Source organism: Suncus etruscus, chromosome 7 (assembly GCF_024139225.1).
Source record: "Suncus etruscus isolate mSunEtr1 chromosome 7, mSunEtr1.pri.cur, whole genome shotgun sequence".
Classification (NCBI taxonomy): domain Eukaryota; kingdom Metazoa; phylum Chordata; class Mammalia; order Eulipotyphla; family Soricidae; genus Suncus; species Suncus etruscus.
Window position 1 is genome coordinate 78,596,481 of NC_064854.1, and position 25,180 is coordinate 78,621,660.

The 25,180-nt window shown below is 34.8% G+C and overlaps 1 protein-coding gene and 1 pseudogene across 1 annotated transcript in view; both read right to left on the reverse strand.

Moving 5' to 3' along the window:
- KHDRBS2 (KH RNA binding domain containing, signal transduction associated 2) overlaps positions 1 to 25,180 on the reverse strand; it is a 412,537-nt gene that overhangs the window by 253,986 nt on the left and 133,371 nt on the right. The gene's annotated exons all lie outside the window — the stretch shown is intronic.
- LOC126015053 (uncharacterized) lies at positions 4,567 to 4,685 on the reverse strand (annotated as a pseudogene).

The following is a 25,180-nucleotide window of genomic DNA, read 5'->3' on the forward strand; positions in this document are numbered from 1 at the left end:
AGTTCTCAGACATTGTGCCCCAGACATACAATTACTTAATTTTTGAAAAGGAGCAAGAAATCCTAAGTGGAGCAGGAAAAACCTCTTCAACAAGTGGTGCTGGCACAACTGGTTAGCCACTTGCAAAAAAGTGAACATAGACCCCTAGTTAACATCATGTACAAAGGTAAAATCCAAATGGATTAAAGACCTTGACATCATACCTGATACCATAAGGTATATAAAACAACACATTGGTAAAACACTCCATGATATTGAGACTAAAGGCATCTTCAAGGAGGAAAGTGCACTTTCCAAACAAGTGGAAGAAGAGATCTACAGATGGGAGTACATTAAACTAAGAAGCTTCTGCACCTCGAAGGAAATAGTGCCCAAGATACAAGTCACCCACCAAGTGGGAGAAACTATTCACCCAACATCCATCAGATAAGGGGCTAATATCCAAAATATACAAGGCACTGACAGAACTTTACAAAAAAAAAAAAAACATCTAATCCCATCAAAAAATGGGGAGAAGAAATGAACAGACACTTTGATAAAAAAGAAATACAAATGGCCAAAAGGCACATGAAAAAATGCTCCTCATCAATAATCATCAGGGAGATACAAATCAAAACAATGATGAGATACCTCCTCACACCACAGAGATTGGCGCACATCACAAAAAATGAGAACAATCAGTGTTGGCGGGTATGTGGAGAGAAAGTAATTCTTATCCACTGCTTGTGGGAATGCCATCTAGTCCAACCTCTATGAAAAGCGATATGGAGTTTCCTCCAAAATCTGGAAATTTAGTTCCCATTCGACCCAGCTATTCCACTCCTAGGGATATACCCTAAGAACACAAGAATACAAAACAAAAACCCCTTCCTCAAACCTATATTTATTGCAGCACTATTCACAATAGCCAGGCTCTGGAAACAATCAAGATGCCCTTCAACAGAAGAATGGCTAAAGAAACTGTGGTACATATACACAACGGAATATTATGCAGCCGTCAGAAGAGATGAAGTCATGAAATTTTCCTATACATGGATGTACATGGAATTTATCATGCTGAGTGAAATAAGTCAGAGGGAGAGAGATGCAGAATAGTCTCACTCATCTATGGGTTTTAAGAAAAATAAAAGTTATTTTTGAAACAGTCCTCAGAGACAATGAGAGGAGGGCTGGAATTCCAGCTCACTTCCTGAAGCTCACCACAAAGAGTGGTGAGGGCAGTTATAGAAATAACTACACTGAGAACTACCATAATCATGTGAATGAATGAGGGAACTGGAAAGCCTGTCTGGAGTACAGGTGGGGATGTGGTGGGATGGAGGGAGATTTGGGACATTGGTGGTGAGAATGTTGCACTGGTGAAGGGGGTGTTCTTTACATAACTGAAACCTAATCACAATCATATATGTAAACAAGATGTTTACATGAAGATAAAAGTTTCAAAAAAAGAAATAACTAAACTAAAGACACATGAAAAAATATTAGTAGAATTCAGAAATTAATATTTGAACTTGAAGCATTATTTGTGAAAGTAATCAATGAATCTATGTAAGCATAACAAAGGTTTTACTTGGCTATTTACTTCTCCTGAAATGCTTATTGATGATTTCCATCTTTCTAAATTTTAGTTATTTTATTTATGGTCCCAGAGTTTATTATATATTTATCAAGTATTTTGACTTCATTAATTTGAGCTTTGTAGTGACTTATTTTGATGGATTTAATACTTTTAAGTCATCTATTTTTATCATTAATATTTTTATTCAAACAATTATTAAGATGTTTTAATAATATATCTTTGCACAATAATAAAAACTAGTACAACTCAAATATATATTTATTTACTAGTGTTTACACCATTATTATTTTAGCATCATGATATTATTTGTGTCCAACATTATATCTACTAAAAATTTTTAATCACACACAATTAATTTTCTTATCTTCCAGCACAAAGTTCCCTTCCAATGGCAATCATATAAAGTGATTTCAATAGTGTGAACAATTGATAAACTTGAAGACCTGGTAAACTCATTAAAAAGGCCTATGTTGGGGCCCGGAGAGATAGCACAGCGGCGTTTGCCTTGCAAGCAGCCGATCCAGGACCAAAGTGGTTGGTTCAAATCCCGGTGTCCCATATGGTCCCCCGAGCCTGCCAGGAGCTATTTCTGAGCAGACAGCCAGGAATAACCCCTGAGCACCGCCGGGTGTGGACCAAAAACCAAAAAAAAAAAAAAAAAAAGGCCTATGTTTACAATGACTGTTGTGAAATGAGAAACAAAGTCTTTTAACTCTAAAGTCCTTTGCCATATTTGCTCTATTAGAATATAGATCCTTCACATTTCCTGCAACTTCACTTACATGCAACATTTCTACTTATATTGTGTAATATTTTATATTCTCCACATTTAATTTTTGTTAGCTCTAATTTTATTTGAAATTACTGATACATTTATTTCCACCTAGGATCATGCCTACTACTCTAATATATATCTATTTGATATCATTATTATAGCAATGTTTGCTTGCTTAAGATGAATATGAGCTAAACAATTTTCATTTTTTAATTTTTTCTATATGCACTCAGGGCTAATTTGGCAAAGATGCAGTATTATCACATATTTAGTCATTATTATATACTCCAACTGGTTTTTTAATCACTTTTCTTAAAATTATTTTTAAAATAAGCCAAGCAGATACTACCATGTATATGAATAGAATTTAATGATTAATATATCCCTCTTCTCCAAACATAAAATCATCTAATCTTTGATAAAGGAGCAATAAGTCCTAAAGCAAAGAAAGCCTCTTCAACAAGTGGTCTTGGCACAACTGGATAGCCACTTGCAAAAAAGTGAACTTAGACCCCCAGGTAGCATCATGTACGAAGGTAAAATCCAAATGGATTAAAGACCTCGATATCAGACCTGAAACCATAAGGTATATAGAACAACACATAGGTATAACAGTTTATGACATTGAGACTAAAGACATCTTCAAGGAGGAAATGACACTCTCCAAGCAAGTGAAAGCAGAGATTAACAGATGGGAATATATTAAACTGAGAAGCTTCTGCACCTCAAAAGAAATAGCGCCCAGGATACAAGAGCCACCCACTGAGTGGGAGAAACTATTCACCCAATACTCTCAGATAAGGGGCTAATATCCAAAATATACAAGTAACTGACAGAACTCTACAGAAAAAAAACATCTAATCCCATCAAAAAATGGGAAGAAGAAATGGACAGACACTTTGACAAAGAAGAAATACAAATGGCCAAAAGGCATATGAAAAAATGCTCCACATCACTAATCATCAGGGAGATGTAAATCAAAACAACTATGAGGTACCACCTCACACCCTAGAGATTGGCACACATCACAAAGAATGAGAACAAGCAGTGTTGGTGGGGATGCGGTGAGACAGGAACTCTTATCCACTGCTGGTGGGAATGTCGTCTAGTTCAACCTTTCTGGAGAGCGATATGGAGATTCATCCAAAATCTGGAAATTGAGCTCCCATTCGACCCAGCTATACCACTCCTAGGAATATATCCTAGGAACACAAAAATACAATACAAAAACACCTTCCTTACACCTATATTTATTGTAGCACTATTTACCATAGCAAGACTTTGGAAATAGCCAAGATGCCCTTCAACAGATGAATGGCTAAAGAAACTGTGGTATATATACACAATGAAATATTATGCAGCCGTTAGGAGAGCTGAAGTTATGAAATTTTCCTATACATGGATGTACATGGAATCTATTATGCTGAGTGAAATAAGTCAGAGAGAAAGACAAAGACGAAGAATGGTCTCACTCATCTATGGGTTTTAAGACATGAAAGACATGTCTCAACAATTTTCAGAGACAAAAGTGGAGAGGACTGGATGTTACAGCTGACCTCATGATCTTCACCACAAAGAGTGATGAATTTAGTTAGAAAAATAACTACATTGCGAATTATCCTAACAATGAGAATATATGAGGGAAATAGAAAGCCTGTCTAGAGTACAGGTGAGGGCAGGGAGGGGAGGAGGGATATTTGGGTCATTGGTGATGGGAATGTTACACTGGTGATGGAGGGTGTCATCTTATATGACTGAAACCCAACCACAATCATGTTTGTAACCAAGGTATTTAAATAAAAATATTATAAAAAATATATCCCTCTAAAGCATACATTACCTATAAATCAAATGGAAACCTCAGCAGTTTACCAGATAACTTGCCAAAAAGATGCAAGAAACTGTAGGTTCAGAAATGGTCCACCAGTTCAGAAGTCCACCAGTCCTCCAATCCAGAAGCCCTAGTGGTTAATATTAATATTGGTTCATTGAGCTGAGAAAGTAAAATATGTAGTGCTATAATGCTTATAGAATATAAAGATGAGGGTAAATTGCCCTTCATGTTGGCTCAAACAGAGTTGGGGATGTAATGCTGGGTCCTAAGACTGTGGATAGATTTCAAGTAAATACAAATTATGTGTGTAACCAGAGACTAGTAATGAATGTGGCTTTTTTTTGTTTCATTTATTTATTTATTTAGTTTTATTTTTTAAGCCTACAGCACCCAGTATTCCCAGGATGGTCTCCCATCCAAGTAATAACCAGGCCCGACCCTGCTTAGCTTCTGAAATCAGATGAGATCAGGCATGTTCATGTGGTATGGTCGTAGACTTATTCATTTTTGAGATTAACACCTTGCAGAGGTAAGGTCCTTTGAGACTGGGTTGGCCTACATTTCTTATAATATTATTTGTGACTTGCATTCTCTTTATTACTTCCCCTTCTTTACTAGAGATATATAAAAATAAAAAATCTCAATGATAATTGTGAATTATGAAATCTAAGTGTAAATTATAAATTCTAATTATTAATTCTAAAGCCACAAAATACAATGGAGAGAAAAACCAAGACCACTAATTACAGAAGACTGATTACAACAACAGTAATGAAACAGAACTAGGACCATAAAGAAAAACTCTCTCTTAGCCTCACCCTATGACCTACACAAATAACAAGAGCTCCAGTTAAAGAGGCAGATGTCATCACATGAATCTGAGTGGAAAGTTTCTGGGCATGATAAAAAAGACCTTGAGATGTTGTAAAAGAGTCAGTATGGAGCCTGTAGTTGTTCCCATGGCAGTATGCTTCAAGGGCGGAGAAACCCTGTATCTTTTAGGCCAAGGGAATTCCCGTTCTAATTTCCCTAATATTTACTGTGCCTATGCAAAAATAATTATAATAGTAGTAATAATAATAATAAATAAGGAAAAAGAAACACAACCCTTTTTTAAGAAGCTGCTGGTCTGTTTTTGTTTGTTTTTGTTGTTGTTGTTTGTTTTTACTTTTGGTTTTTTGCCATAGCTGATGGTTTTGATTTTCAATTTATTCTTTTTGTACTTTTGTTGCTACTCCCTTATTGCTTTTTGTTTTTGTATTGTTTTGTTTCCTTTTTCTTCTTGTTTCCTTTCCTTCTTCTAATGGATAATTATAACACCTAGATGAACTCCTAGTTTTTCTCTTTTTTGTTTGCCCCCCACCATGGTACCAAGACCAGACATTCATATGTTCATTTGGTGGAAATAAAAAATTATCAGACTTGTATACCAAATCCAAAGTGAACGACATCAGAACTGATACAACAAGCTATACAAGTGGGGAACAGTTCCAATAGCATTACGGGGTAAAGGAGGATATGTGGGATGCATGTTGGGAACAGGGATGGAGAGAGGACAACACTGGTGGTGGGAATGCTCCTCATTCGTTGTCACTATGTGCCCTAAATATTACTGTGAAAGATTTGTAATTCACCTTTACCACAATAAAAATTAAAAAAATACAATGGAGAGGAAGGCAAAAAATGTAATTTAGGGGCCAGAAAAATAATATAGAGATTAAATGTGACTGACTTGAATTTACCGAAGGTCACTCCACTGAACCAAGAATAGCCCTTAAACATTCCTAGTTGTGATCTAAGAGAGAGTGGGAGAGGGAGAATCCAAATCCATATGCAAAAATGCCCACATAATTGTAGGAGGCAACCCTGGATCATTCCATCTTACAGCATGCATGGTCATGCATAAGATCTGTGAAACTGTGAGTCGAGAAGATTGATAGTATAGATTAGGCAATTGTGTCAGAACTGCATAGTTAACCCTCACAAACCTTCATTTGCTGTGTTTACTGAAAGTTTCCCTGTCACATGTACTGAGCAGGTCTTCTACATTTAAGTAGGTGTTCTAATAATTAAAGTAAATTTATTAGTGAATAAGTGATGTTCCAATGATAAAATGTATCAAAAGGCAAAATTATATAATGGATTAAGGGACTAAATTAGATGAAGACAATATCATTGATGGTTAAAAATATAAAAGATACAGGGCTTGATATTACGGCAGGTAAGGACCATCCCATGCATGAAACCAACCAGGATTCAATGTCCAGCACCTCATATGCTTTCTAATCACACTATAGTGTAGTTTCTAAATGAAAGCCAGGAGTAAGCCCAGTGCACAGTAAGGAGTAGGCCAAAATACAAATAAATACAAGCAACAATCATAAAAATGCACCATTTATCTAAGTATGTTTATATAATGAAAGGACATAAAACTATAAACCCTTGAAAATACATTTCTGATTATTAATATAAAATACATTGTATTTTCAGCAAAATGAGACAATAATATACTGATAAAAATAACTGCTTGAGTTCAATCAGAGCATCAGACTTTGGGACCAGAGAGATAGCATGGAGGTAGGGCATTTGCCTTGCATTCAGAAGGAAGGTGGTTTGAATCCTGGCATCCCATATGGTACCCGGAGCCTGCCAGGAGCATTTTCTGAGCATATAACTAGGAGTAAACCCTGAGCGATGCTGTATGTGACCCAAAAACCAAAATAATAATAATAATAATAATAATAATAATAATAATAATAAGTGATTGACAGTTGATTTAAAAATAATCTGAGAAACTTAAATATTTTTCCAATTCATATCAACTTAAAGAATTCTTTGACATATTTATGAACATAGAAATCCTAAATTTTAACTCCCAAGAAATAAAAAATATTAGCAATTTCTGCTTTAGAATACTATAAACAATACTATATTATAAACAAGTAATAAAAAATGTTATAAAATATTACTGTCAGTGATTTCTTTTTTTGCAGTTTTCTTATATATTTTAGAGATGAAATCTTTTCAAGAATGTAAACCATTTACATAATCCACTGTGAAAGTTATTTTAAATATGTAAATACAAAATATTAAATATTACATATTTAATTTTCTCTTCAAGTTTCTACTGAAAAATTTAATTTTTCATCACAAAGACAAAAATAAATCTGTTGTTTATTTTATCTTTATATAAAATTATTTTTATTTAGCACCTTAATTTTTCATTTACTCTTAAGAGACAAAATAGATGTTGCTATTTACAGGAACTGAAAAGTTATGTGACTTCATGAAATAAATAAGTAGCAAATTCACAAAAGTGTGCATGAAGTATAATAATTATTCTAAATCTAAGTTCTAATATTTTCAAGAAAATTATACCACAGAACAGAAAGTGCACTTAATGTACTTTAGTTTCTACTTCTATGATGATAAAAGGATTTAGAGTGCCTTGATACAAAATGGAAAATGACATACTTTTAGAGAAAAATCAATATTTTTTGCATTGTTGCTAAAACAAAACATTTTTTGCATGTCACTCTTTTGAGATTTGCTCATAGATAAGACAGCTATGTTCTTAAGCAATTAATTTCAAATATCTTCCATATCTTAGATAGTTTCGATATCTTCACCATATGTAAACTGCTTAACAAACTAATGGTCTAAGAGATAATAAAGAGGCAAATCTACTAAAATATTCTTTGTAGCTTATTTCATTTTGTTGTAGTTGTTTGTCTTTGGGGCCACTCTTGAATATGTTCAGATGTCACTTCCTGGTTCAGTGCTCAGGAATCACTTCTGGTGGGCTCCAGAGACCAACTGGAATGCCGGAGATAGAACCCAAGTTCGCTGCCTGCAAAGAGAGTGCCCTACATGCTATATTCCTCCCTCATGTGAATCCTATTTCAAACGACTGTTTTAAATTATGACTTAAGAAAGCCATTAAATATCCATAATCCAAACCTATTTAGCAATTGTGAACAATAAAGTGTAGATTTCTCTCTGGACAGATGATTGTTTACTACAATTTAAAATGTTTGTTAATATGACATTTTAAAACAAAATTGTTTTGATAAATGCAATTTACTATTATTTAAAAATGAACACATTTTAAAAGTCACATTTAAAAATAAAAAATGTATCAAATGTTCCATAAAAAAGAAGAGTTTTGTTTAGAGACGACACAGTAAGGTGAGTAAAGAGATTCTTACAGAGCTAGCCAAATCCAATTCATGGCCTCATATGTGATCCCAGGTTACCACAAGAAGGATTCCTGAGTACAGAACTTGGAGTAAGTACTGAATGATAAAAATGCTTAGTTTAAATAAATGATCACCTGAATATAAATTTAAAATGTAGGTAACTAGTTCTTATATACATTCTTGGATCATGTATAATCTTTTATTTTAAAAAAAAACCTAAAAAACATTAACAGTTTGTCACATTTGGGGATGGAGCAGTGGCACAAGTGGTAAGGTGTCTGCCTAAGACAGACCTCAGTTGAACCCCTGGCGTCCCATATGATCCCCCAAGCTAGGAGTGTCACAGGGTGTGATCCAAAAACAAACAAAAAGGGGCCGGGCGGTGGCGCTGGAGGTAAGGTGCCTGCCTTGCCTGCGCTAGCCTAGGACGGACCGCGGTTCGATCCCCCGGCGTCCCATATGGTCCCCCAAGAAGCCAGGAGCAACTTCTGAGCGCATAGCCAGGAGTAACCCCTGAGCGTCACAGGGTGTGGCCCAAAAACCAAAAAAAAAAAAAAAAAAAGTTTGTCACATTTTTCATCATTAATTCTAAGAAAAACTTGAAGCTATATGCACTTTTAGAAAAACAGCATTCAACACTTTAGAATATTCTTAATGATATTGGATCCAGTTTTTAAATTTAGAACAAAAATGGAACTCCATATAAAAACAACAATAAAATTTATTCCAATCTACTTAAAATATTTATTTCCATTTAATTTATTTAGGAGCACTATAAAAATATAAATTAATGTCATTAAAGAATGAATATCTAACTCAATCTGACAAATACTGATTAATGAAAATAGTCACAGTAAGATGAATGCAAAGAGATATATGTCTTTCTAAATATGAACAGATCTAAATCTTAAGCATAGAAAATAAGATTTTATTTATTTTTGTGACTAAATTGTATGAGAGGTTTTAGAAATAAAGATAGCAAAACAAAATAATATATTGTATAGTTAAGGCTAAATATACTAAATAATAAAAATAGGACAGATTTTCAAATTGGGAGCATTCTCACAGCTGAAGGATTTTTGTGACCTAAAACTGAATGAAGGAAACTACGGTAAAATATGCAGACTAAACCTGATGGATAAAAATAAATTTACAAATACATTAAAATTTTAAATAAATATATATGTTGAAATGTGAGATCATTTCCTATGCCTTTCTATAAGCATTTCAATTATAAGACATAAGTTAATTTTGTTTACAATACATATTTTGTAGAATTCCTCAATGTAAGCTAAAAACAATAACCCAGTTATTAAAAATTCTGTAATATGCCAAGAACAACACTAAGTGTTCTACATTTGTTTTATAATCCAGACCACCTTCAACTGTTTTAAATGGAGAGGTATACTTGTTTTTCAAAGGTGACCTGGGGACCTCTTCTTATGCTACTTTATCCATTAACCAATAGGCCAAGGCTTGGGCCAAATGATGCTGTACTGTCAGTTTCCTATGGTAGTGGAGGTAAGGAAAGCTACCCTGCCAGTGTTCTGGTACATCCAGGATACATTTGGTGATTCTTCTGAGGCTATATGGATTGGGAATCAAATTGAGCTATCACAATGATATCACAAATTATATAAATATAATTTCCTCTTTCCAACCCAGAAATTTTATAGATAAAGTTAAAGGTGATCTAGGTCTAAATATAGACCAAACTTTTGGCAGACTAGAAAATTAAAGAGGTTAGAGCAATTATCCTAATAAAATAAAGGTTCAATAAAATATAATATTTCAACATGTGGATATTAATTTAGATAACAAAAGATACTCAATATACAAATGAGCAGAGCATCCTTTGACCTCAAGAGCTTTTATTCAGTCAATTTTATGATAAAAGCTAGTATTTAGCCTGATGTATGTGGCTATTTTATGGCAACAAATGTAGCTAAGATGTTGTATATTAACTATTTTCTTCTTTTAACTATTGTCTTCTTTCAGATCCACTGTCCTTTCCTATCCTATTCTGTGATACTCTGAAGATCTGCAGACCCAGATATTTCTAGTTTGTGAAACACAAATTAAGTAATTTAAACATGGGTAAAATAATTTGGAGAGCAATTTTGCTGACTTTTTTCTCACTACATACTAGGCTGTGGCAATGTTTCTGTTCATTCTGCACCCCAGTTTTTATCACATAATCGTCTTTTATACCTTATACTGTTTTTATATTGTCTTGGCTCTTTAAACTAGTAAGCAAAGATTTTGCATAATTACTTCTCTCTAAATATTTTACATCTTTTTTAGTGCCCTTAAAAAGCAATAAAGACAATGCTATATAAATAAACTCTTTTCTGATAAATTTTTATCAACCATCACCTTAAAATGAGTATTTTTAAGAAACTAATGAATAGTACAAAAGAGATACCAAATATAAAATTCTATGCTTAACAAATAAGTTAATAAAATGTACATAAGTGCACAATTAATACTTTTAAAATTTTTTATTATATGTAACAGTAATTTTACAACAAAAATTTTGTGTACTTGTGAGAACAGTATTTGGTCTTTTTGAATTTAAATATTTAAAAATAAAGAATATAAAATGTATAATAAATATAATCCACCATTTTTCTGTTTTAAATATTTTGGGATGATAAATTCATATTTATGTATTACATCTAACTTCACAAAAGATAAATAGTTATAAGGGAGCAAAAGGGGAAATGCATGAACTATAGATGTCAGTGAATTCATGTTTTGATATTTAGAAAAGTTCAATTGGCAAAAGTATTCTCTGAGGAGAACTCTATGAAATTCACAGCATGATTTCTGGATACAAACTAGAAAAAGAAAAAATGCCGAAACTCAGATAAAAAGAAAGGGAAAAATTGGGCGCTGGAGTGGTGCCTGTGCTAGCCAAGGGCAGACCACGGTTCAATCCCCCAGCCTCCCATATGGTCCTCCAAGTCAGGAGCAATTTCTGAGTGCCTAGCTAGGAGTAAACCCCTAAGCATCCAAAGTGTAGCCCAAAAACCTAAATAAATAAAAAAGCCAAAAACTAAAAGTGAAATATAATGCTCTTTATATCATACTGAGTGTCATGCCTCTGAAGCTCAGTTTTATTCCACCATATACTATATTTTACATTTAATTTGAATATTAGTCATTTCATCATGTAAATGAGAGGTCCTCAGAACTCATAATTCACCAATTAAATATTCCTATTATAAATTAATCTTAGATCAAATGGTTCACTTGTAATTAAAAGCACTCTAGGGGCCGGGCGGTGGCGCTACAGGTAAGGTGCCTGCCTTGCCTGCGCTAGCCTTGGACGGACCGCGGTTCGATCCCCCGGTGTCCCATATGGTCCCCCAAGCCAGGAGCAACTTCTGAGCACATAGCCAGGAGTAACCCCTGAGCGTTACCGGGTGTGGCCCAAAAACCAAAAAAAAAAAAAAAAAAAAGCACTCTAAAATTGGTGAATGTAGTAATAAAATATTAAATTTTAGAAGCCATCACTAAAGTATTTATTCACAGCAGTTTGTTTTTTGAAATGTCTCATAACAAATAAAAATATATTTTAAGTCTTTAGGATTTCTTATTTTTAGAGAAATGAAGATAAAATATAAATTTATTAATAAATATATTTAATATATTTATTTATACAATTTGATTACAAACATGATTGTAGTTGAGTTTCAGTCATATAAAGAACACCCCCGTTCACCAGTGCAACATTCCCATCACCAATGCTCCAAATCTCCCACCTCCCTACCACCCCCCACCTGTATTTGAGACTTTCTACTTCCCTCATTCATTCACATTGTTATGTTAGTTGTCAGTGTAGTTATATCTCTAATTGTATTCACCACTTTTTGTGGTTAGCTTCATATCATAAGCTGGACCTTTCAGCCCTCATCTATATTGTCTCTGAGAATTATTACAAAACTGTTTTTTATTTTTCTTAAAACCAATAGATGTGATACTATTATGTATCTATCGCTCCCCCTCTGACTTATCTCACTCAGCATAATAGATTCCATGTACATTCATGTATAGGAAAATTGCATGACTTAATCTCTTCGGACGGCTTCATAATGTTCCATTGTGTATATGTACCACAATTTCTTTAGCCATTCATCAGTTGAAGGGCAGCTTGGTTGTTTCCAAAGTCTGGCTATTGTGAATAGTGCTGCAATAAATATAGGTGTGAGGAAGGGGTTTTTGTATTGTATTCTTGTGTTCTTAGGGTATCTCCCTAGGAGTTGTATAGCTCACTGGTCAGCAACCTTTTTTTTTTTCAACTGAGCCAAATCTCGCCAAAACCACGATTGAAATTTATTTTGAGAGCCACAGAGTGCACACACTGACAGAGGCTAGAAGCAGAGTCCTGACTCCAGGAGTGGCTGCCCAGCACACAGAAGAGACAAATTAAAAGTGTAAAGAGCCACATGTGGCTTGCGAGCCGCAGGTTGCCGACCACTATATTGTAGCTGGATAATATGGGAGCTCAATTTCCAGTTTTTGAGGAATCTCTACATCGTCTTACATAAATATTGGACTAGATGTCACTCCCATTAGCAGCGAATAAGAGTTTCTTTCTCTCCATATCCCCAACAGCATTGCTTGTTCTCATTCTTTGTGATGTGCACCAATCTCTGTGGCATGAAATGGTACCTCATAGTTGATTTTTCAGATGGATTTTTGGGTTTCTACTTCATTGATTTATGCTCTACCCATTTTTGGTTCCCTTTGTTGATCATTTTCTAACTTTATAAGCTGCATCATTTAGCTATTCAGGTTTGACCCATTTTCCTTCCTGATGTGTGCTTGAAAAGCTATAAATTTTCCTCTTAGTACCACTTTTGCTGTGACCCATAGATTCTGATACTTTGTGTCTTCAATTTGATTGTTTCCAGGAAAGTTTTGATTTCCTTTTTTATTTCATCTCGGACCCACTGGTTGTTCAGTTGTAGGCCGTTTAATGTCCAGTTGTTAAAGTATCTTCTGTGTTACTTTGTAGTTCACATCTAATTTCAGAGACTTATGGTAAGCAAAGGTAGCCTTCAAAATTTCTACCCTATTGATATTATGAAGGTATGTTTTATGTGCCAGCACATATGTGGCCTATTCTGGAAAATAACCCATGTACATTGAAAAGAATGTATATCCATGTTTCTGTAGATGGATTGTCCTATGTATCTACTAGGCATCTTTCTTCCATTTTTCTTTTTCAGGGTTAGTATATTTTTGTTGGGTTTCAGTGTGTTTTACCTATCAAGTGTTGACAGCAACATGGTGAAGTCTCCCACAATTATTGTGTTTATTGATATCCTAATTCAATTTTATCAATAATTGTATTAGATATCTTGCTGGTCTCTTATTGGGTGCATATATGTTTAGTAGTGTGATTTCTTCCTGTTGCACATATCCCTTGATTAGTAAGAAGTGTCCATCTTTGTCGCTTACAACTTTTCTGAGTCTAAAGTTTGTGTCATCTGATTTTAATATGGCCATGCCATCTTTTGTTTGTTTGTTTGTTTTGGGGTCACACCCAGCGGTGCTCAGGGGTTACTCCTGGCTGTCTGCTCAGAAATAGCTCCTGGCAGGCACGGGGGACCATGTGGGACACCGGGATTCGAACCAATCACCTTTGGTCCTGGATGGGCTGTTTGCAAGGCAAACACCGCTGTGCTATCTCTCCGGGCCCGCCATGCCATCTTTTTAAGGGTAATGTTAGCTTGGATGATTTCCCTCAAGCCTTTCATTTTGAGTCTATGTTTGTTTTGACTATTCACATGTGTTTCATGTAGGCAGCAGAAAGTTAGATTCATCATTTTGATCCTTTTATCCATTCTGTGTCTCTTAACTGGTGCATTTAGTCTATTGACGTTGAGGGAGATGATATCATGGTATTTAATGTCAACTTTGTATATATGTTTGGTGTGTCTATTGGTCTGTGATGTCTTAAAGTAGACCTTTCAGCTTTTCCTTTAAAGCTGGTTTTGCATCTGTAAAGTTTCTGAGCTGTTGCTTCTCTGTAAAACTTTGTATACTTCCTTCAAACCTGAACATGAGTCGGGCTGGAGGCCGTATTTTAGGTGAATCATTCATTTCATAAAGTCCTCTCACAATATCCCACGACTCTACTCTGACCTTGAAAATTTCTGTGACATGTCTGCTGTCAATCTTAAGAATGCTCTTTTGAATGTAATTTCCCTTTTTTTATCTGGCTTCTTTCTATATTCTATCTGTATTTGTGGGATTCATCATTGTGACTAGGATGTGTCTTGGGGTGCCTTTCTTCGTGTATCTTTTAGCTGGTTTTTTGGCTAAAAATTCAAAATTAAAGTGTCAGCAAGGGGATTTCTTTTGGGAATTCTGTTTATGTGTGATTACCTTCCCACTGTAACTTCACCTTGTCCTTTCTTTGCATCTTTGTCTTCAAATAAAAAGAAGAAAAAAATACACAAAAGAAAAAGAAGATACCAATGAAATTCAAGCATCTGATCATTAAAACAAAAAGATTTTCTTTTATATTTTTAAGCTCTAGAAATCACAACTTTGAGAAGACTTTTAGGATTCTCAAGTAATTTTTACTAACTACTTACACAGTTAAGAATTTTATTGTGTGGGGCTAATGAGCTAATACAGTAGGTAGTTTGTTTGCCACCAACACTGACAATCCAGATTCAATATGCGCTCCCTAGATGGTCACTCATCTCCATCAGGATTGCTTCTTGAGTGCAGAGACAGTTGTATACTCTGAACAGTATAGATGTGCCTCATACATTAACAAAAATTAAATTTAACAGGAAGCTATTACTAGCATACAGCCTTAGAAAAAATGGAAGAGTGATGAGATTATATGGAAACAGGTAGTCCAGTGCTCAATCCTGGCAGATTTTCAGTATATCATGGATGGTCCACCAAAATGGACAGGTGCAGTCCTGACAATTTTCAAAACTACCAGGGTTGAAGGTGATCTTCAGTACCAAAGTTCCTAAAGAGAATTTATTTTATGTCCATTTAAGTAATCACAACATGGTTGGCTCAGAAACAGATCTCTGGATGTCAACGACTGGAATTAAGTAGATGGTCATGGAAATCTTTATGTTAAAGACTTGATTAGGAATAGTCTTATAAGTTTAACCTTCACTTCTTTGTGACTCTGATAGCTATTATTCTTATTTTTTAGAATATTGATGTGGCCACACTTAGCTATAAGTGACCATATGCAGGTCAGAGAAGCCAAGACAGCCTATTACCCTTAGACTTTCACATAATTATTCCATTCTTAAGAATGCCTACAGGAGAATGCCTTAACCCTGCTAAAATATGTAAGAAAGTGGTGTCTAACATAAAGTATTCACAAAAGAATTGTAACAGGAGCTATAATTTGGATTTTATAAAAGAATCTCAGTACTCTGAATCAATCATAAGTGATTTTTAAGCACAGACCCAGGAATATTCTCCTGAACACTTGTAGACGGAGATAAAATCTAAACAACAACACAGAATAACATCCCTTTCCTTTAAGTTATGTTCTAACAATCTGAATCAGTCAGGTTTCTCATATTTAAAGGATAGAATTTGAAAGTTTGTTGTTGTGAGGCAACTACCAATATTGGATTCAACTAGCAGTATTGGATTCCTCTAAGATGCAAGAGACCCACTTTAACCCAGGTCAGGGTATGCACACAAAAGAGTATGGATATGAAGCAAAGGGATGATCCCAGCAGTCATGGACTCAATTTGAAGATATGGGATACATTTTAATTATTTATTTATTTATTTATTTATTTATTTATTGAGTTTTGGGCCACAACCAGCGATGCTCAGGGGTTACTCCTGGCTCTCTGCTCATAAAGCATTCCTGGCAGGCATGAGGGACCATATGGGATGCCAGGATTCGAACCACCATTGGTCTTGGCTCAGCACTTGCAAGGTAAACGCTCTACTGCTGTGCTATCTCTCCAGCTCCTGGGGGTCCATTTTAATCCAACTTTCTGAGTGTGCCAGAAAAATTCATGTGCCTATGCAATAAGAAAATAAAACTTGCCATAGCTGTCTCCCAATTTTTAATTATTTATCTATATTTTACTTTCTTTTTTCTTCTTTTAATTTTATTTATATTGATAGCTTCTAGACAGGGGCTCCTGGCAGCTTTTTTTAGATAATCATAGGGCATGAATTATCTTGTTCTACCTCACATTTCTATGTCTTCCTACAAACAGAGAGGGTAAAAAGTGGATGGGACCCAGTGGCCAACTGGTCTCAAGAGCAGTGAGTGGAAATAAAAAATGGTCAAATCTAAATACCCAAACCAAAGTCAATAACAACAGAATCAAGAGACTCAAACTATAACAAACTATACCAAAAGGGACCTGTACACTAGCAGTCCAAATGGCATAGGATGGAGGTATGGAATGCATGCTTGGAACAGTGGCAGAGGGAATTCAACACTGGTGGTAGAAATTGCTCTAATTAACTGTCACTATGTACCTTAAATATAACTGAGAGACTTGTAATTCACATTGGTCTCAAGAAGAATTATAAAATATATGTATATTTTATAGCTTTTGGTTTCAAGTAAACTATTAGATAATCAGTAATAGATACTAAGTTTCACAAAACATACGTAAATTTTATATATCTTATAACCAACAAAAAGAGTACAGTGTGAAAACTATAACTCCTGTCCTCTTGATTTGATCTAATATTTGTCCTGTACCTTGCATATTTGAAGAGATTTAGTTCCTCAAAAACATTTCTTTATATATAATGTGAAATATTGACTTATTGTTTTTATAAGGATAATCTGTAAAATATTAAAACTTGTTATTGTAAGTTAGAAACAGAAAATGAGTATTCACAATATGTACTTTTTATGATTAGTTTATAACTATTATCCAAAATCTCTCATTGTAATAATTCCCAGAGACAATGGAGTTGAAGGCTGGAAGGACCAGCTCCTGATATAAAAGCTCATCATAAAGAGTGGTGAATGCAGTTACAACTTTCATAACAATGTCAATGAGTGAGGTAAGTAGAAAGCCTCTCTCAAATAAAGCATAAAGCACAAGCTTTAAACAGATATCTTTTAGGGTGTAACCTTCTCCAAATTGGTGATAAATGTTAAATGTTTCTCTTAGCATAAACCAGTGTTTTTCAATTATTTCTGTCATGCCCCCCTAGAAAGAAGAAAACATTTTTGCGCCCCCCCTCGCACAACTATAAATAGTATCCTTATTAAAAACAAACTTTAACCTGAAAAACAAAAAATATATAAAATAATGTGAGCTGATTTTTTAATTAGAGATGTCTGGAATAATGGCTACAATGAGCACATTTTGCAATGCATAGCTTTTCGAAGCAGGGTTTGAAGCAGGACACAACAATTCTCAGCTCCAGAGACATACAGAGACATAAACACAGTGCTTAATTGTTATGACAGTGTTTGCCGATGTCAAACGCGCCCCACTTTATGGAGCCTCGTGCCCTCTGGGGGGCATGCCCCACTATTTGAAAAGTACTGGTTAAAGTAACATTAAAAAAAATACAAACAGCCAAAAGGCACATAAAAAAATGCTCCACATCACTAATCATCAGGGAGATGCAAATCAAAGCAACTTTGAGGTACCACCTTACACCACAGAGATTGGCACACATCACAAAGAATAAGAACAAGCAGTGTTGGCGGGGATGTGGAGAGAAAGGAACCCTTATCTACTGCTGGTGGGAATGCCATCTACTCCAACCTTTATGGACAGTGATATGGAGATTCCTCCAAAAACTGGAAATCGAGATCCCATATGATCCAGCTATACCACTCCTAGAGATATACCCTAGGAACACAAAAATACAACACAAAAATTCCTTCATTACACTATACTTATTGCAGCACTATTTACCATAGCAAGACTCTGGAAACAACAAAGATACCCTTCAACAGATGAATAGCTAAAGAAACTGTGGTACATATACTCAATGGATATTATGCAGCCATCAGGAGAGATGAATTCATGAACTTTTCCCATACATGAATGTACATGGAATCTATTATGCTGAGTGAAATAATTCAGAGGGAGAAAGATGCAGAATAGTTTCACTCGTCTGTGGGTTTTAAGAAAAATGCAATAATTTTCAGACAAAAGAGAGGAGGGCTGGAAGTTTCAGCTCACTTTATGAAGCTCATCAAAAAGAGTGATGAGAGTAGTTAGAGAAATAACTACATTGATAACTATCATAACAATGAGAATGAATTAGTAAAGTAGAAAGCCTGTCTAGAATACAGGCGGGGGTGGTGTGGGGAGGAGGAAGATTTAGGACATTGGTGATGGGAATGTTGCACTGATGAAAGGGGGGTGTTCTTTACATGACTGAAACCCAACCATAATCATGTTCGTAATCAAGGTGTTTAAATAAAGATGTGAAAAAAAGAATTTACAGAGGAATTTCAAAAATAAAAATAAATTTTAGTAATCTTAAAAAAAAAAGAAAGAACCAGTATTGACCGAGAGATAGATAATATAGTAGTTTTGGCTATTCCTTAGCACATGACCAAAGAGAGAAAGAAAGAAAGAGAAACAGAGACATAGAGAAAAAGACAAAGAGACAGAAAAAGAAAGAATGGGTAAAACAGGTGCCAGAGAGATAGCATGGAGATAGTGTGTTTGCCTTACATGCAGAAGGATGGTGGTTCGAATCCTGACATCCCATATGATCCCCCGAGTCTGCCAGGGGCAATTTCTGAGCGTAGAACAGGAGTGGCCTCTGAGCACTGCCAGGTGTGAGCCCCCTCCCCCCAAATAAGAATGGGTAAAACAGAGTAACTTGTTTCAATCTGAGCAACTTTATTTGCTACATTTTAAAGAGGTTACATTAAGGCATTAGTAGCAAGAATATGTTCTTTTAATTCACTCTGGTCTTTCTTTGAAAAATAGATATTTCATAGTAATCAAAAATACCTGCTCACGTTTGTACAAGAATTCTACTCAATTTGGCAGTGAAACTTATTGTTTTAACGTTTTCCTCTTCTTATTTTTTTAATAAATTTTTATTTAAACAGCATTTAGAAAGCATGTTTGTAGTTGGGTTTCTGTCATAAACAGAAAACCCCCTAAACACTCTGATAAATAAAAATATTTTAAATCACATACTTGATGTGAGTGAACATTAATATTTCATCATAATTATTCTTTCCTATAATATTCCTGTTTTTTTTAATCTGGAATAGATATAAGTTTATGAATGACCTTAACTTAATCATATAAGCAAAACCGAAAAATGTGTTGAACAATGAAAGGGCAAGGTAATCATTTAATTTTTATTGCAGAAAAGAAGTTCCACTTACAGCTTCAATTATCATTTCATTTCTTAGGCACATAAATGCTGGATAAAGATGAAATAAAGAATCCACACTATCATCTGTCTAGCTTTCATTCAGGTGTTAATTTAGATAAACCCACCACAGACCATCAGGCAAGTTAATTACTAAAGAGCTGACAGCAAAATTTGAAGAATTTTATACCAGTTGCTTAATATTGAGAATTTAATACATTTTTATAACATTTCTTTTTCTATAGATAGATACAAGTCCTGTATAGGAAAGTAAAACAACATGCCTTATACACAAAAGTATAAATACAATGTGTTTTTAATACAAAAGTAAAAAAAAATAGATGAAACAAAAATATAACTTCCTGTTCCTCTTATCCTGGTACCTACTCACCAAAATACTTAGTAAGTGTGAGGTTATATAATCTGATTAGGACATGAAATTCAGACAGTCTTTGTTGTTGATTAAGGCAATGCTTTAATAGGATTAATAACTGTAATGAAACTTCACATTCCCTAATATAAGAAGAAAATAAATTTCCCGATAAGGACTTAAATCTAGATTGATGAGCCAGCTGAATCCTATGTACATTTATATTTATTTTTAAAGCAATATTGTATTATTGTAAAAATTCCAACTTTATATCAATAAAACCTGACACAAACATAAATCCAAAAAACCAGAGCTATGCCTTTTTCCAAGATAGCTCAGCCATCATTCTAGATCAAATAATTAAAATGTATTTTTATGAGTATCTTTGCCAAGAGAGAATTATATAATTATAAAATTATATAACAAATATCCTAAAGTATATACACAAAATAGCAAAGATACAATGTGAACACAATAAAGTGTATCTATCTGACATTCACAGAGAGTAAGGAGGAAAAGGAGAAAAGTAGAGTTTAGCTCATAACAAATTTCAAGGATCGAGTTTTCTAATTCAAAATACTTTATGATGCAAACATTTGGTATGCTAAAAATTATAATGTAATTTATATCATTCTTACTGCTACACACCACAAAAGCCTCAGGTATGTATCTATTTTGTGGAAATCCAGTTTAAAGAACATTAGGTTTAAAATTAAACAATTTAAAATTGGACATTCTAATTTATTTACTTCTTTCAATAGGAGGGCATTTAATAGGCTTCGATCGTTATTTACTATCTATATGCTGAACTCCACTTTATATCTTCATTAAAATGATCTATTGTGAACTCTCTATATAAATTTTCCATTAATAATGGCCATGTCCAGCTTTTAATTTTCAACATCCAAATACAACACAACTAAAATTGGTCAAACTATGAGTTAAAAATTATTTTCCAATACTCCTAATGTTGTAAAATTCTACACAGAAATAAATTTCTCTTACTATAGTATATTGATAAATGTAATATAATATATATTATAATTCAACTGGTGTCTAACCTATAATATAATATGTATTGTAATATTGTAAAACCTCTGTAGAGTGGAAGCATTCTGTACACAGTTGAGAAATTTTCGTAGAAAAAATTTCTTACAAACATGACCTTTTGAAATGTGTTTGATTTATTAAAAAGCATACTACAGGGAGTAACGTCTTTATCATGTAATGGTAAAGTACAGTTAACTCAATCCCTGATACAATATATTTTACCACACAAATCTCCAGAGGTATATCTGAGAACATAAGAATAAATCGTAAACACAGATGAAAATTGCACCAAATAAAAACAAAAAAATTAAATCACTTATAGTAATAGTACGGCAGCAGGTAAGACATTTAACTTGCTCATGGCTGATGCAGGTTTGATCAGGGCAACCCATATGGTTCTCCGAGCATGCCAGGAGTGATATATGAGTGTCGTTTCTGGGTGAAAGCCAGAAATAAGCCATGAGTGCCATCAGGTATGAAATGCAAATATATATCTACACATATATGTAGATATATATGTATATATACACATGCATACACATATACACATGTTATATATGTACAAATATCTATATTTCAAGTGCTTTTCAACTCTATTCAGTCTTATTTATTATACCTCAAATACATTTTAAAAGCTAGCATGAAAATTGTTCCATGTATTATGTCATCTCAAGTACCATTATAAATAGTTATGTATTTTAAGTCCTATACTTTATATAGTATTAAATTTACATGAACTAAATATGTATAAAATTTTTGATATTTATGAAATATTGTTCTACATATTGGACAGGTAATATGCATTTTCAGTAAGGTTCCAATGATGCTGAAATTATGGTACAAGTACTGTGTTTAGAAACACACTCTTTTGTAAGCAATTTTTTTAATTCCATGTGGACAAATAGACAATATAATTAAAACATAGGCATAACATAAAAAAAGCCCATTAAAAGGATAAAGGAAGAAGTCAAGCTCTTGCTGTTTGCAGACGACATGATACTCTACTTAGAAAACCCTAAAGACTCTACCAAAAAGCTTCTAGAAACAATAGACTCATATAGCAAGGTGACAAGCTACAAAATTAACACACAGAAATCAATGGCATTTTTATACACCAATAATGATAGGGAAGAGAAGGAAGTCAAGAAGGCAATCCCATTCACATTAGTGCCACACAAACTCAAATATCTTGGAGTCAACTTGACCAAAGACGTGAAGGACCTATACAAAGAAAACTGTAAAGCCTTGCTCCAAGAAATAAGAGAGGACACACGGAAATGGAAACACATACCCTGCTCATGGATTGGCAGGATTAACAGCATTAAAATGGCAATACTCCCCAAAGCATTATAAAGATTTAATGCGATCCCCTTAAAAATACCCATGATATTCTTCAAAGAAGAGGATCAAACACTTATGAAGTTCATCTGGAACAATAAACACCCTCGAATAGCTAAAGCACTCCTAGAGAAAAGGAGTATGGGAAGCATTACTTCCCCCAACTTTAAACTGTACTACAAAGCAATAGTTATCAAAACAGCATTGTATTAGAATAAAGACAGTACCTCAGATCAGTGGAATAGGCTTGAGTTCTCAGACAATGTTCCCCAGACATACAATTACCTAATTTTTGACAAAGGAGCAAGAAATCCTAAGTGGAGCAGGGAAAACCTCTTCAACAAGTGGTGCTGGCAGAACTGGTTAGCCACTTGCAAAAAAGCGAACATAGACCCCTAGTTAACATCATGTATGAAGGTAAAATCCAAATGGATTAAAGACCTTGATATCAGACCTGATACCATAAGGTATATAGAACAACACGTCGGTAAAAACACTCCATGATATTGAGACTAAAGGCATCTTCAAAGAGGAAACTGCACTTTCCAAACAAGTGGAAGCAGAGATCAACAGATGGGAATACATTAAACTGAGAAGCTTCTGCGCCTCAAAAGAAATAGTGCCCAGGATACAAGAGCCACCCACCGAGTGGGAGAAACTATTCACCCAACACCCATCAGATAAGGGCTAATATCCAAAATATACAGGGCACTGACAGAACTTTACAAGAAAAAAACATCTAATCCCATCAAAAAATGGGGAGAAGAAATGAACAGACGCTTTGATAAAAAATAAATACAAATGGCCAAAAGGCACATGTCACTAATCATCAGGGAGATAAAAATCAAAACAGCGATGAGATACCATCTCACACCACAGAGATTGGCACACATCACAAAGAATGAGAACAATCAGTGCTGGCGGGGATTTGGAGAGAAAGGAACTCTTATCCACTGCTGGTGGGAATGCTGTCTTAGTCCAACCTCTATGGAAAGCGATATGGAGATTTCTCCAAATCTGAAAATTGAGCTCCCATTCGACCCAGCTATTCCACTCCTAGGGATATACCCTAAGAACACAAGAATACAATACAAAAACCCCTTCCTCACACCTATATTTATTGCAGCACTATTCAAAATAGCCAGGCTCTGGAAACAACCAGATGCTCTTCAACAGATGAATAGCTAAAGAAACTGTGATACATATACACAATGGAATATTATGCAGCCGTCAGGAGAGATGAATTCATGAAATTTTCCTATACATGAATGTACATGGAATCTATCATGCTGAGTTAAATAAATCAGAGGAAGAGAGAAAGAGAGAGATGCAGAATAGTCTCACTCATCTATGGGTTTTAAGAAAAAATAAAAGTCATTTTTGCAACAATCCTCAGAGACAACGAGAGGAGGGCTGGAACTTCCAGCTCACTTCATGAAGCTCACCACAAAGAGTGTTGAGTGCAGTTATAGAAATAACTACACAGAGAACTAGCATAATCATGTGAATGAATGAGGGAACTGGAAAGCCTGTCTAGAGTAAGGGGGGGGTGTGATGGGATGGAGGGAGATTTGGGACGTTGGTGGTGGGAATGTTGCACTGGTGAAGGAGGTGTTCTTTACATGACTGAAACCTAATCACAATTATATATGTAATCAAGATGTTAAATAAAGAAAAAAATTAAAAAAAAAATAAAACTTGACTCCAGTGTTTTTGTTGTTGTTGTTGTTGTTGTTGTTGTTGGTGGTGGTGGTGGTGGTGGTGGTGGTGGTGGTGGTGGTTATTGGGTCATACACTCCATATTACTCCATTTTTGTTTGTTTGGGGTTTTTTTGCTTGTTTTGGGACCACACCCAGCAGCACTCAAAGGTTACTCCTGGATTTGTGCTCAGAAATCACTCCTGGCAGGCGACAGGGACCATATGGGATGATGGTGATCAAACCCGGGTCTGCCCTGGGTCAGCAGCAAACCACTGTGCTCTCACTCCAGCCCCTCGGTGTTACTTCTGACTCGGCACTCAGGAATCCATCCTGGAGGTGTTCAAAGGACCATACAACATGCTGGGGATTGAACCCAGGTTGGCCACATGCAAGCCAAGCACCTTAACTGCTATTATATCACTTTGGCTCCAAGACTCAAATATTCTTCTCACAGGGGATGGAGAGAGAAGAAAGTGGTTAGGACATTTACTTTATATGCAACTGATACAGGATTGTTACCCAGCATATACATAGTCTGCCAAGCATGCCAGGAGCTGTTGCTGAGTGCAACACTAGTAGTAAAGCCTGAGAACTGCCAGGTGTGTACCAAGAATCATTTATTCTCATATGATATAGCTTGATAAAAAATAGTGAAGGTTAATCTGAACCAATATGCTTAACTATGCACTATACCACTAAAATATATCTTCACAAAACTGGTGAACATATACCAAAAGCAATAGAGTTAATGTCCTCATAAATAGGTGTTGTATATTAAGGCAGCTTTTATAGCCCATATAAATGTAACATTCTTTTGATTTGACTTTTCTATATCAGTATATAAGCAACGTCAATAGATCACAGTGGAGCAAAAGAAAAAAGAATACTCTCTTAGTACACAAGATTGAAACTACATTGAATAAATACGTTATCTCTACTAAGATGTATATGCTGAGCTTCCATGAGAAGAATAAAAGACTGGAACTTAAAT